The sequence below is a fragment of the Mesocricetus auratus genome, unplaced genomic scaffold, assembly GCF_017639785.1.
Source record: "Mesocricetus auratus isolate SY011 unplaced genomic scaffold, BCM_Maur_2.0 Super-Scaffold_100003, whole genome shotgun sequence".
NCBI lineage: Eukaryota > Metazoa > Chordata > Mammalia > Rodentia > Cricetidae > Mesocricetus > Mesocricetus auratus.
The window spans coordinates 54,416,156-54,430,831 of NW_024429188.1; positions in this window are offsets into that span (position 1 = coordinate 54,416,156).

A 14,676-nucleotide genomic window follows, 5' to 3' on the forward strand; every position below is an offset into this window, starting at 1 on the left:
TGAATATACAGCTTTTGGATATATGCCTAAGAGTGGAATTTCAGGGTCTAGTGGTAGGCTTATTTCCATTTTTCTGCGGAATCTCCATAGTGATTTCTAAAGTGGCTTATGAGTTGGCACTCCCACCAGCAGTGGAGGAGTGCTCCCCTTTCTCCACAACCTCTCCAGCATAAACTGTTGTTGGTATTTTTGATTTTAGCCATTCTGACAGGAGTTAGATGGTATCTCAGAACTGTTTTGATTTGCGTTTCCCAGATGGCTAGGGATGTTGAGCACTTTCTCAAGTGTCTCTCAGCCATTTTAGTCTCCTCTACTGAGAATTCTCTATTTAGTTCTATACCCCATTTTGGATTGGATCTTTTGGTGTTTTGGAGACTTGCTTCTTGAGTTCTTTGTAAATTTTGGAGATCAGCCCTCTGTCAGATATGGGGTTAGTGAATATCTTTTCCCATTCTGTGGACTGCCTTTTTGTCTTGTTGACTGTGTCCTTTGCCTTACTGAAGCTTCTCAGTTTCAGGATGGCCCATGTGCTAATTGTTGACCTCACTGTCTGTGCTACTGGTACTATGTTCAGGAAGCTGTCTCCTGTACCAATTCGATCAAGGGTACCACCCACTTTCTCTTCTAAGTGTTTCAGTGTAGCTGGATTTATTCTGAGGACTTTGATCCATTTGGACTTGAGTTTTGTGCAGGGTGACAGACGTGGATCTATCTGCAGTCTTGTACATGTCAGCATCCAATTATGCCAGCACCATTTGTTGAAGATGCTTTCTTTTTTCCATTGTACATTTTTAGCTTCTTTGTCAAAGATCAGATGTTCATACATGTATGGGTTAATATCAAGGTGCTAAATTTGATTCCATTGGTCTACCTGTTTATTTTTGTGCCAATACCAAGCTGTTTTCAGGACTACAGCTCTATACTAGATCTTGAAGTCAGAGATAGTGATGCCTCCAGATGTTGCTTTGGTGAATAAGGTTGTTTTAGCTGTCCTGGGTCTTTTGTTTTTCCATACAAAATTGATTATTGGTCTTTCAAGGTCTGTGAAAAATTGTGCTGGGATTTTAATGGGGATTGCATTGAATCTGTAGATTGCTTTTGGCAGGATTGCCATTTTTACTACATTGATCCTACCTATCCAAGAGCATGGGAGATCTTTCCATTTTCTGATGTCTTCTTTAATTTCTTTCTTTAAAGACTCAAAGTTCTTCCAATACATGTCTTTCATTTATTTAGTTAGCATTACCCCAAGGCATTTTATGTTGTTGTGGCAATTGTAAAAGGTAATGTTTCTCTGATTTCTGTCTCAGCCCTTTGATCATCTGTATATAGTAGGGCTACTGATTTTCTTGAGTTGATCTTGTAGCCTGCCACTTTGCTGAAGGTGTTAATCAGCTGTAAAAGTTCCCTGGAAGAGTTCTTTGGTCATTTATGTAAACTATCATATCATCTGCAAACAGTGAAAGTTTGAACTCTTCCTTTCCAATTTGTATCCCCTTGATCTCCTTTTGTTGTCTTATTGCTAAGAACATGGGAGATCTTTCCATTTTCTGGTGCCTTCTTTAATTTCTTTCTTTAAAGACTCAAGGTTCTTGTGATACAGCTCTTTCACTTGTTTGCATTATCCCAAGGTATTTTATATTGTTTGTGGCTATTGTAAAGGTTGATGTTTCTCTGATTTCTTTCTCAGCCTGTTTGTCATCTGTAAATAGTAGAGCTACTGATTTTCTTGAGTTGATCTTGTACCCTGCCACTTTGCTGAATGTATTTGTCAGCTGGAGGAGTTCCCTGGTAGAGTTTTTTGAGTCACTTATGTAAACTATCATATCATTTGCAAATCGTGAAAGTGAAGGCCTATGACCTGCCCTGGATGAAATGACAAACTCTAAAGATCCTCCATGGAGGGTTGGGGGGGAGGAGAGGGAGAGGGATCTGGGATTGACTTGTGAAGTAAGCTTGTTTCGAACTTAAATAAAAAAGGAAAAATAGAAATAAAAAAAAGACTTGGAGCATCTCACACTACACCGGCATCCCATACAATCCTTGGGAAAGCAGTTGTGGGAAGATTTAATCAAGTTCTCAAGTCTCAATTAGAAAACAAAAGGGGGACTCTTTACCTCCACATGACCAATTAAAAAGGGCGTTATTCACCCTAATATTTTAAATTTTTCTAAAGAAGATAAATACCTGTCTCCTTTTCAAAAATATTGGTCCTCATCGGTTACCTACAGTTCTGCTTGGGTCAGATGGAGGGATCCACTGATGGGGGCCTGGAGAGGACCAGACTGCCTCCTCTCAGCAGGGAGAGGATTTGGATGCATCTCCCCTCAAGATGAAAAATAACCCATTTGGGTACCAGCTAGAGACCTAAAACATTTGCCCAACAAGGAGACAATGAACATCACTTGTCCAGGGAGTGCTCTACCCCTGAGAACTTTGCCTCTGTCCCCCTCCCCACAGAAATGAAAGAAGATGTGGGTGGTGCTGCTCTTCCTGGTATCAATGATGCTAATCCTGCGCAGTGATAGAGGATTTGGAAACCCACAAGACGCTAGAGATATCCTGATTCACCTAATGGGGAAAACCTGTGACTTCCAGGGTAGACATACTCAGTGTCTCCTTTTAGTGGACAGGTCATGCATCAGGAAAATTGTAGTACCAAGATAGCAGTCAATCTGATTGACACATCAGGATCCTATTTTTCAAATTCCAATAAGTGGATACGCATAAAGAAGCCCAAGATTATTTTTGTGCCCAAGTCTTGAAGACCCTCAGAGACCATCAAGAAGACAGATTTTGTCAAATTGCAAACACACAGCTTTATACTGGTAGGGACCTTGCCCAGCCAGCAGATGCAGCAGCTACATTGGAAGTGAAGTCCCTTGTCTATTGCCAGAATTTAAAGGAAAAAAAAATCATAGAATGACATCAGTAGGCATGGGTCAGATCCTGCTTGGTGAACAATTAGGGGAATTTCCCAGAGTCAGGGCACCTGGTTTGTTAGTATTTCTGATTTGTTGACTACAGATAGGAGCATTGTTGGCCTCTTTGCCTTTGTCTGTTACCTGAAGGTACCCTGTTCTCATTGGTTGGTGCTGGGAGGGAGCATTTTACGGCTTCTATGGCTTTGTCTGTCTCTTGGAGGTGGTTTGTTGCTAAACACAATATCCAGGTACTTGCCAAGTCTAAGAGGGAGGCTGTCTTGGAGTGTTGTTCACAACACAAGAACTAGAGGCTAGGGGACTGAATTTGTTTTGAAGGCTTTTTCACAACCTTTATATATATATGGTTTCTAGTATAAATAATAAGAGTTGAGTGGGAACTTAAGACTTTTCCATATTCATATAATTTCTTCCCAGTGTGATTTATTAGAAGTGAAGCTTTTGAGTTTAGTTTACTTCCTTCAATTATCCCCCAGGTTGATGGGAAACCAGGACCCTGTCCTTGCACTGACAAGAGTCATCTACCAGTCCTATGAATTTTTTGCTTATACCCACCAATCAGGCCCAGAGTAATTTCTCCTCCCTAGCATCCCCCTAACCCTGCTTAAAAGGAGTGCATGAGCTTCTCTGGGGGTTACCATATGCCACTTTGTCAGATGCTTAGATCCCAACTTGTTGGTAATATTAATAAACACACTTTCTGATTGCATATGTGACTGGTGGTTTTTCGTGGGACTTCTCTTGGACCCTAACACTGGGAAAGCCTCAGGCCAGACAAAAGGAAAACACCAGGAGCTCGAGCCCAGAAGAGCCAAGTACTGCTTTCCCTGTGAGCCCCACACAAGTCCAAGACACTCATTTCACATCTGTTTGGAGCCAAAAGAAAGTGCCATTACATCACCGGTGCCTCAAGAGGAGGTATTTACAAGTGAAAATGTGGACCTCTGAAGAGAAATTGACAAGATGCCTAACCCCATCTGCACAGAGAAGTTTCTGGAGCAGAGGGTTAAAGGGTACAGGTACAGGACACATCCACTCCATGTTCTCAGTGTGAATACTCAGTCTCACTTTCCTTGAGTCTGTGGAGCGGCCTGGGGGAATAGGAGGGTACCACACTCTTGATATTTTACTCAAGCTTGAGCATCAATAAAAGCAGGTCTGTAATAATGCTAAAGCAAAAGCACCTATAAGCATGCCCACACATTATCAGAGGAGGACATATGAACAACTATCCATTCACTTGGCAAAGACATGAAACTGAAAAATTTTCAGAGTATTCTTTGAGTTAAAACAAAAACTCAACCCAGAATCCCTATAAGCAGACTCCCAGCCTGAGGACATCTCATATCCCAAAGTCTAAACCTGTTACTTGCTCTTTCTCAGCAGCTCAATCTTCTGTCTTTTCTGGTTATTCAGTTCTTCATCTGCCACTGGAAATGAGGTAGGTGATCTCCTAGATATCCATGTGGTCTGACTTTGCCATATTATCCTACCCAGACCTTCATGTATATTTTAAATCTACGAATAGATGGGCTATGGATACAAGCATGTGGGGTGAGAGAGAACAGATAAAGACAGGATAAAACAATGTCAGTAAGATCAGTTAAACAGATTTAGCCATGCTAGTGGGGGCATCCATAAAGTGGTTGTCAGTGAGGGGAGTTGGATATAATTGGCAATATATTTGGGGGTAAGATGAGCAGTCTGGACGACTGGGAAAGAGGCTGCTGGTAAGATGTCAAAGATCAAGCTAAGTGCAATACTTGACAAGGAAATGTAAAGCTGTCTTGATGAAATCTTTTGTTTAGTGCACTACTTTTCCAAAAAGATAAAGGGAATTCTTTCATTAGATCATCCTATAGCCTCTGATGAATTTACTGATGATAAGTGCATCTCATTACAAGTTTTTTTTCTAGAATTTTTGATAGGTTTTTTAAAAAAATATTGCCTCTTTTTCTAGGGATTTTTGTGATTATTCTGTGTTTTAAATCCAGCTATGCCCAGGATAAAAAGAGATTTGAATTCTTTATCTGTCCCTTCAAGATTAAATGTACCAAAAGTTACTTCTTTTTCTCTACACTGAGGTGTTCTTTTTATCATTGCCTGTGTGAAAAATTGTGACTGCTATAGCTCCAGAAAATTATTTTAAGTGAATATGAAATAAAATGACTCTAATTTTTTATGAAAAAGACAAATCTGACTCATAACTTTCTTCATCGACAACACAATGGAGGAAACTACATTACTGAGAGATAAGGCAACCCAAGTGAGATCTCATGGCAACTGGGAGACTGTTTTAGAACCACAAAGGAGACAGACATTATTTAAACTCATATAGATAGATATGGAACCTCATAGAACAGTTTATCCTCAAACCGTTTATTATACAAACACTGAGAGATCAGGGGATAGCCTAAGCTTTTCCTCTCCACAGTAGCTTTCCACCTCCCTATAACTAGCCTCAACAGAGCATATGGCAGAGGGGTGGGTGGTACTGAAACAGGGAGGCATTGTTATCTCACTCATGACTCAACCAGAAAACTCTACTATGTGGCTATGTTGCCAGGTTACTGCTCAAAACCTGAAGTCAGAAAGTGCTTGTAGTCAGATGAGAGCAGCCTCTACCAGAGTCACATCAATGGCAAGGCTCTTAGGTCTCCAAATACTACAGCCGGTCTAAGAAAGAGTGCTGATGATTAAAAGAAGGTAAGGTGGGAGTGCAACTCCCAGCAATTTTAATGAACAAACATGTCATTAAATGAAGACAAAGATGTTGAGGATCCACACAAACCGGCAGTGCCTCAAAATGTCCAGGAGGAGTTAGTTCATGTAATCCAAATGTCCTTAAATAATATAGCTGCACAAGTCGATAATCTAAATAGGCATGCTGAAATCATATTTGGAGCACTATCCAAAGAGGTTGATAAGATATCTTCCAGATATAACACTTTACAGGAACATGCAGTCCAATTAAGTAAGTTAAATAATAGCGTAACTGAGAAGGAAATGAGCAATGGACCTTCTTTGCAAGCTACAAAAGCAAAGTCTTCTCAAAGTGCGTCTATTCAAACAGAGCTAGATTATACATACAATCCATTACCTGCTAAAATCTATGAAACCCATGATGCTAGTGTGCAGACATCATATCTCTCTACGTCTCTTCCTTACTTCCAAGATGATCTACAAGTTTTAGCGGTTCATAATTGTCAAGAAGGTACAGAAAATTTAATATTTCCTTACTACCAAGATGATTTAATGATTTCATATTGCCAAGATAATGAACAAGAGGTAATGATTCCTTACTGTATAGATAGCAATCAGGGTTTAGCTGTCTCTCCTAACATTTCATATTACTTTGGAACTTGTGAAGAAAAGTTTGTAGCTGAAGTTAAAGAACAAGTTCACGAAAGATTCAGAAAGAATAAGCAGCTTGTAGATCATCCCACTGAACCAGAAAATGGGCCTAAAATCACTCTGATGGGAAATAATATTACTGTGGACCACAACCTACCCACTTGCAGAGAGCTATCTCCATCAGCAGACTGTTCTGTATTTTCCACCTATCAGATTAATGAAATAAGTAAGGTCCTAACACAGGCTGTAGGAAAAGTGTTAGCCAACTCTCCAGTTCCACAAAAGAAGGACATCAGATACCTGAGAAATAAACAGCCATATGTCAGGTATGGAGTTGGAAAGAGAGATACAAAACCCCAGGTTCAAATCCAAAACCATCCTAAATTAGATGCGCTTGTGAGTCCAACAGTACCAGCTTCACAGCCTCCATTACCACCTGATTGGCTACCTATGTTAAAAAATTCAAAGACAGAATACCCTGCCTCCAAAGTTCATTTCCAAACACAGTTTCCATCACCTATTCTGAGAACTCCAAAAGCAACACATCGTCATAATCTACACCAGACTCATCCCGGAGTGATTGTTCAAACTACTGAAGAAGAAAAAAAGGACTTCATTCCAGTTACACCACCTCCACCTCCAACTCCTGAATGTTGTAACATGCCAGCACATGATCTACTAGCACAAGAAAATGTAAAAGAAGAAACCGCACCTGTGTCTACTTCTCCAACACTCTTACAAAGAATGGAAACAAAGGATAAAGGTTCAGATCTACTTATCCATGCTTCTTTTGTGCAGTCGCCACCATCTTCAGTTTATTCATATTCAAAGCCTGTATTTTCACAATCACCAAGGCTTTCAACTTCAAAGTCACAAAGACCTTCAGTTCCTTCAACACCAAGATCTTCACATCAGTCTCCAACAAGCTATATCAGTTCAACCTGTTCAAAGTCATCAAATGCAGCAGAACAACAGAGACATTCGAGTCTAGAAACTTACCAAAATTCAATTCCACTAGCTGAATCTTTTTCAAAGTCACCAACATCTCCAGTATCATCAGCAAGATGTCCATCTGCTTACTCACCAAAACACTCAGTATCTCCAAGACGTTTCGATGCACGGTCGTCAAAATTTTCAGTTCCTTCATCAGGAAAGACTTACATTGAACAATCAACAGGCACTCAGATTCCACCATCAAAACAATCTTCAAGTATGAAGTCAACTAAATCTCTTACTCTGCAGTCATTATTTTCTTTCCCACAACCAACATCATCTAGTATTCCAAACTCTCAGACCCTATCAGTGTTGCAGTATTCAGCAGACCCAGTGAGCTCTGACCCCACACGATCACCAGCTTTCAATAAAGGAGGGAATACCCTGATGGACTCAATAAGGAAAGGGGTTTTACTACAGAAAACCGAAGAGCATTGCATACTGAAAGCTCAAATAGAGATTTCAAAAAAATGAAGACAACTCTACCCTGATTCATCATGAATCTGTAGGATGGAATTCTGGTAAATTAATGTGGCCAATTAGATGCTGAAAACAAACAAAATAAACACAAGTAGATGAAAAGTAACACTAGTTTGCCATTCTTTACTTGCTGATTTATTAATTTATTTTTTGCTTTAAAATAAGGCATTATCTCAATATCTTCTAAAAAAACTATTACCACATACTCCACAATAAATGTTACTTTTCTTAAGGAACATGCTACTGAACTAAATCCAAATTAAATATTGAGAATAAATAATGTCTAAATTATACTTCAATGACACTACTTAAATTATAACATCAGATTGAGGGGAAACATTCAAATTGTTATTATGGAATATGGTGTTAATTGCTACATTTAATTTGTTAAGATTTTCTTATACAAGGCCAATTCTGAACTTTCGAATTTTGTGTTTATTCTTGTGTGTGTATGTGTGTGTGTGTGTGTGTGTGTGTGTGTGTGTGTGCTTGCAGGACTGATTTATTTCTGTGAACTTGGTGGCTGCTTTTGAGTTCTTTTTATCTTTTTTATTTTTAAGTTTAAATTTAGATTTATTCTTATTCTTTGAAATTTTCTTTTTTCAGGTTGTTCATTTATTTTTTTAAGTTTAAATTTAGATTAGAAACAAGGTTGCTTCACAAATCAGTTCCAGGACCCTCTCCGTTTCCCTCCCCTCCTCCCACAAACCTCTCCCCAATATCCCCTCATTTCCCCAGGGAGGGTGAGGACCTCCATGGGGGTGTCCACAGTCTGTCATTTCATCCAGGGCAGAGCCCAGACCCTCCTCCAAGAGTTCAGGGTGAGAGTGCATCTCACATTGTTGGATGGGACTCCAAAGTCCATGTGTATACTCAGGGTGAATACTGATCTACTGCCCATGGCTCAATAGATTATCTAGGCCTCCTCACTGACACCCCCACTGAGGGGGTCTTGATCAGTCCCATGCTGGATTCCCAGGCTGATGCCTGGGATTCAAGAGTTAACCCTTGTCAGGTCAACTGTTTCTGGGGGGTTAAATCAGCCCAGTCTTAATCCCTTTGGTCATCAGTCCTCCCTCTCTGTTACTGGCTTTCTTGAGTTCAGTTCAGTGCTTAGCAGTGGTGTAAAGGGAAACCTTTTCCTTGAGAGAAGCCTTCCCGCCAGCCTGGTTCTAGAGCCGCATCAGTCCCAAATAAACACACAGGAGGCTATATTAATTATGAATCTGTTGGCCTTGCTTGTTTCTTACTGGCTAGCTCTGACTTAAGTAATTACCTCATAATTGTTAATCTAAGTATTTCTCTTACCGGAGAATAGTTCCGGGCTTCCTACCCCATGGCGTTACATCTTGACTCTCTGTGTTTCTCCTTCCCAGAGTCCTTCTGGATTCCTAGTCCCACCTATCTTGATTTCCTATTGGCCAGCAGTGCTTTATTGACAAATGCACAGGACTTCTCCCCAACATCTCCTCTTTTCTGTTTAAACAAAAAGGAAGGTCTTAACTTTAACATAGTCAAATTATATATAAAAGAACAGTTATCAAGTAAGAACATAGTTACAATATTTTGTCTATCAACATTTAGCAAGATCTAAAGAAAATATCATCTATCTCATTCTTGTGAGTCCAAAGTCCTATATGTAGCTTATCTCTTATCATAACTAAGGAAAACTATAACTATAACTATCTGTCTTCAACTCCATCAAAGACCACAGAAGGATAATATATAAACACTAGGATTGACAGAGACATCTTGCTACCTGGAGAGTCACCCAAAGTTCCTCTGTAACATTGGGGCACCCATCTTCAGCCCATAGGCCACAATGTATCCAGAAGATTTCTCAGCAAAGCAGGAAATTTCAAAACTGTCCATCCGCATTGGCATTCTGTCAGTTATTTTTCTTTGTCCTGCAGAAAGTCTCATAGACTCTTCCATGAAGTAGGAACCCTGTAAAACTGAGTTCAGCAGTCACTTTCCTGTGGGTCCTGCATGTCCAGATTATACAACAACAGCCAAGCAGTCTAGGCAAGAGCAGTTTCTTGCCCAAATGGCTAATCTTGTCATGTTGAAAGCAAACTCCATAACGAGTTTCTTCGATGCCCATCTTCCTCTCAGACGTAATTGGTGCTGCCAGGAGCAGACATTTCTCATTGTCAAGAAAAACCCTAAACCATTTTAAATGCCATTTTCTGAAGGTCTTTGAAAGGTTTGAAGACTGACTATTTATCATAAATATATTTCTGTATATCTAGAAAACCTAACTTACCTAACTATAAGTTCTGACCATTATAAGTAACTATCTATAATCTGTATTTAATTATGCATTGCATTTTAAAAGATCAGTATAAGCACAATACATAATCAAGAGGAGAAATACACATATCACAAAATTGACCTTGAATTTGTCAATAAATGAAAAAACATACCCATACCATAATTCCCCTTTTTACCACTAAAAATAGATTGGCTGTGATCATTATCCAATTATAAACAACCCTATTTAAATGAAAACAAAGGTTTATAAAGGAGATGGGAATTAGGACGTCGCTCATTCCAAACTGCTTCATGCTGGAAGAGGGTGCTGTTAATACCATGGGGATCATGACAAAACTCAGAAACCTGTATAAGTCCTTATTTTGGGGGTCTGTAAGACTGCATCATCTTAGCTGCTTCAATTGTTGGAACATCTGTTCCACTGCTTCCAGAGGTCTTGGCTCATCAAACCACAGAAGCCTGGAAGGAATCCTCAGCTTTTCATTTTCTGTAGAAACATAAACAAAATCTCCTTTCCCAAGTAACATATCCTTATACTTAAAGTTTGAAGTCAAGGCATTTTCAAAAGATAGAGGTTGAATTAATTCAGCAGCATTTATAATCAAGTGTACTTTAGCAGTTGTTCGTTCCTTAGCAATGAAAAAACTGAAAAACACAATAGCGTACAGTATCCAGACTCTCTGTGTATTTTCCATCTTTACGTGGCTTATTTATCTATTATTACTCTATTTCTTTTACTTTTGATTATTTTTCTTTGAGACAGGATTTCTCTTTGGAAATCTGCCTGCCTTTGCCTCTGGAGTAAATCCTACTGGCGTGTGCTACCACAGCTGGGCCATTTCTTTTTCTCTCAATCTTACATATATTTTTAAACACGCTATAAACCTTTAGAGGGTTTTCTTCATGCAAGTCTGACTTTACTGTAAATCTTTATGTTTTTCTGGCCACATGTCTTATCTGTTAAAACCGCTGCTGTTTAAACTGCTGTTTTTCCAAGATGGCGGGCGTAAGCATGACTCCAGCACACAGTCTATGTTGACATTCAGCAAAAGCTTGCCAGCTTGGAGATGTGGTCACTGCCACATCACTTCCAGCTGTACATACACATCTTTCAATTGTTAGCAGAGCCTCTTAAAAGAACCTTGCTGGGTTTTTTGTTTGTTTGTTTGCTTGCTTATGATGAGTCAGGAAGACTCCCTTAAGCGAATCACATGAGTCTCAGCTTGTCGCCAGCAAAAGAGAGCCCACCTGAGAAAATGCTGCTACCAAAAATCTGTGCTTCTCTCCATTCTTTTGTTTCTAAAATTCCCTTAAATCTTTTGTTGTTCTACGTGGAAATTCATCATCCCACTCCTGATCACCATTATGTAAAGGGAAACCTTTTCCTTGAGAGAAGCCTTCCCGCCAGCCTGGTTCTAGAGCCGCATCAGTCCCAAATAAACACACAGGAGTCTATATTAATTATGAAGCTGTTGGCCTTGCTTGTTTCTTACTTGCTAGCTCTGACTTAAGTAATTACCCCATAATTTTTTTTTTGGTTTTTACGAGACAGGGTTTCTCTGTATTGTTTTGGAGACTGTCAGTCCAGCCTGGCCTCGAACTCACAGAGATCTGCCTGCCTCTGCCTCCCGAGGGCTGGGATTAAAGGCATGTGCCACCACTGCCCAGCAATTACCCCATAATTATCAATCTACGTATTTCTCTTACTGGAGAATAGTTCCGAACTTCCTATCCCATGGCGTTACATCTTGACTCTCTCTGTTTCTCGTTCCCAGAGTCCTTCTGGACTCCTCGTCCCACCTATCTTGATTTTCTATTGGCCAGAAGTGCTTTATTGACAAATGCACATGACTTCCCCCCAACACCGTGGGAGTCTGCCTATTCTCCCATCAGCCCCTGAATGACGGTTCTGTTTCCCAGACTCTCTGGCCATGGGATTGTAGGCTGGCACTCCCCAGATTTATGTCTAAAAATCCATATATGAGAGAGTAAATGCCATGTTTCTCTTTTTGTGACTGTATTACCTCACTCAGGATGGTTTCTTCTAGTGCCATCCATTTGCCTGCGAATCTCATGATTCCATTATTTTTTTTTCTGCTGAATAGTACTCCATTGTGTAGATGTACCACATTTTCTCTATCCACTCTTAGGTTGAGGGGCAACAAGGTTGCTTCCAAGTTCTGGCTATTACAAATAATGCTGCTATGAACATAGTGGAACAGACATCCTTGTTGTATGAATGGGCATCTTTGGATATATACCTAAGAGTAGAGTTGCTGGGAGTTGTGGTAGGTTTATTCGCATTTTTCTGAGGAAACTCCATATTGATTTCCAGAGTGGCTGAACAAGTTGGCACTCCCACCAGCAATGGAGGAGTGTTCCCCTTTCACCACATACTCTCCAGCATAAATTGTTTTTGGTGGTTTTGAATTTAGCCATTCTGACAGGAGTGAGATGGTATCTCAGAGTTGTGTTGATTTGCATTTCCCGGATGGCTAAGGAGTTTGAGCACTTTTTCAAGTGCCTCTCAGCCATTTTAGACTCCTCTACTGAAAACTCTCTATTTAGTTCTGCAGCCCACTTTTTAATTGGATCCTTTGGTGTTTTGGAGACTTGCTTCTTGAGTTCTTTGTAAATTTTGGAGATCAACCCTCTGTCAGATGTGGGGTTAGTGAATATTTTTTCCCATTCTGTGGGCTGTCTATTTGTCTCGGTGACTGTGTCCTTTGCCTTACAGAAGCTTCTCAGTTTCAGGAGGTCCCATTTATTAATTGTTGATCTCACTGTCTGTGCTACTGGTGTTATAAAATCTGTCTCCTGTACCAATTTGTTCAAGGGTACCACCCACTTTCTCTTCTAAGAGGTTCAGTGTGGCTGGATTTATGTTGAGGTCTTTGATCCATTTGGACTTAATTTTGTGCATGGCGATAAACATGGATCGATCCGCATTCTTCTACATGCCAGCCTCCAGTTATGCCAGTACCATTTGTTGAAGAGGCTTTCTTTATTCCATTGTATATTTGTAGCTTCTTTGCCAAAGATCAGATGTTCATACCTATGTGGGTTAAATCAGGGTTTTCAATTCCATTTCATTGGTCTATCTGTCTATTTTTGTGCCAGTACCAAGCTGTTTTCAGGACTATAGCTCTATAATAGAGCTTGAAGTCATGGAGGGTGATGCCTCCGGACGTTGCCTTGTTGAACAGGATTGTTTTGGCTATCCTGGGTCTTTTGTTTTTCCATACAAAATTGATTATTGTTTTTCCATACAAAATTGATTGTTGTTCTTTCAATGTCTGTGAAGAATTAATGGGAATTGCATTGAATCTGTAGATTGCTTTTGGCAGGATTGCCATTTTTACTACATTGATCCTACCTATCCAAGAGCATGGGAGATCTTTCCCTTTTTTGCAGGCTTCTTTGATTTCTTTCTTTAAAGATTCAAAGTTCTTACGATACAGGTCTTTCACTTGTTTGGTTAGCATTACCCACAAGGTATTTTATGTTGTTTGTGGCAATTGTAAAGGGCGATGTTTCTCTGATTTCTTTCTCAGCCCTTTTATAATCTGTATATAGTAGGGCTACTGATTTTCTTGAGTTGATCTTGTAGCCTGTCACTTTGCTGGAGGTGTTAATCAGCTGTAAGAGTTCCCTGGTAGAGTTCTTTGGGTCATTTATGTAAACTATCATATCATCTGCAAACTGTGAAAGTTTGACCTCTTCCTTCCCAATTTGTATCCCCTTAATCCCCTTTTGTTGTCATATGGCAATGGCTAGAACTTCAAGTACAATGTTGAAAAGGTATGAAGAGAGTGGACAGCCTTGTCTTGTTCCTGATTTTAGAGGAATTGCGTTGAGTTTCTGTCCATTTAGTTTGATGTTGGCTGTTGGTTTACTGTATATAGCTTTTATTATGTTTAAGTATGTTCCTGTTACCCCAGATCTCTCCAAGAACTTTATCATGAAGGGGTGTTAGATTTTGTCAAAGGCTTTTTCAGCATCTAGTAAGATGATCATGTGATTTTTGTTTTTCAGCTTGTTTATATGGTGGATTTCGTTGATGGATTTTCGTATGTTGAACCATCCCTACATCCCTGGGATGAAACCTACTTGATTGTGGTGAATGATTCTTTTGGCGTGTTTTCGGGTCCAATTTGCCAGTATTTTATTGAGTATTTGTGCATCAATGTTCATGAGGGATATTGGTCTGAAGTTCTCTTTCTTTGTTGTGTCTTTATGTGGCTTGGGGATCAAGGTTATTGAAGCCTCATAGAAAGAGTTTGGCAAAGACCCTTCTGCTTCTATTGCATGGAATACTTTGAGAAAAATTGGTATAAGCTGTTCTTTGAATTTCTTGTAGAATTCTGCACTGAGTCTATCTGGACCTGGACTTCTCTTGGTTGGGAGACTTTTGATGATTGCTTCTATTTCCATAGGTGTTATAGGTCTATTTAAATTGTTTATCTGTTCTTGATTTAATTTTGGCAAGTGATAGCTATCCAGGAAGTTGTCCATTTCCTTTAAATTTTCGATTTTGGGAAGTATAGCTTTTCAAAGCATGACCTGATGATTCTCTGAATTTCCTCAGAGTCCGTTGTTATGTCCCCCTTTTCATTTCTGATTTTGTTAATTT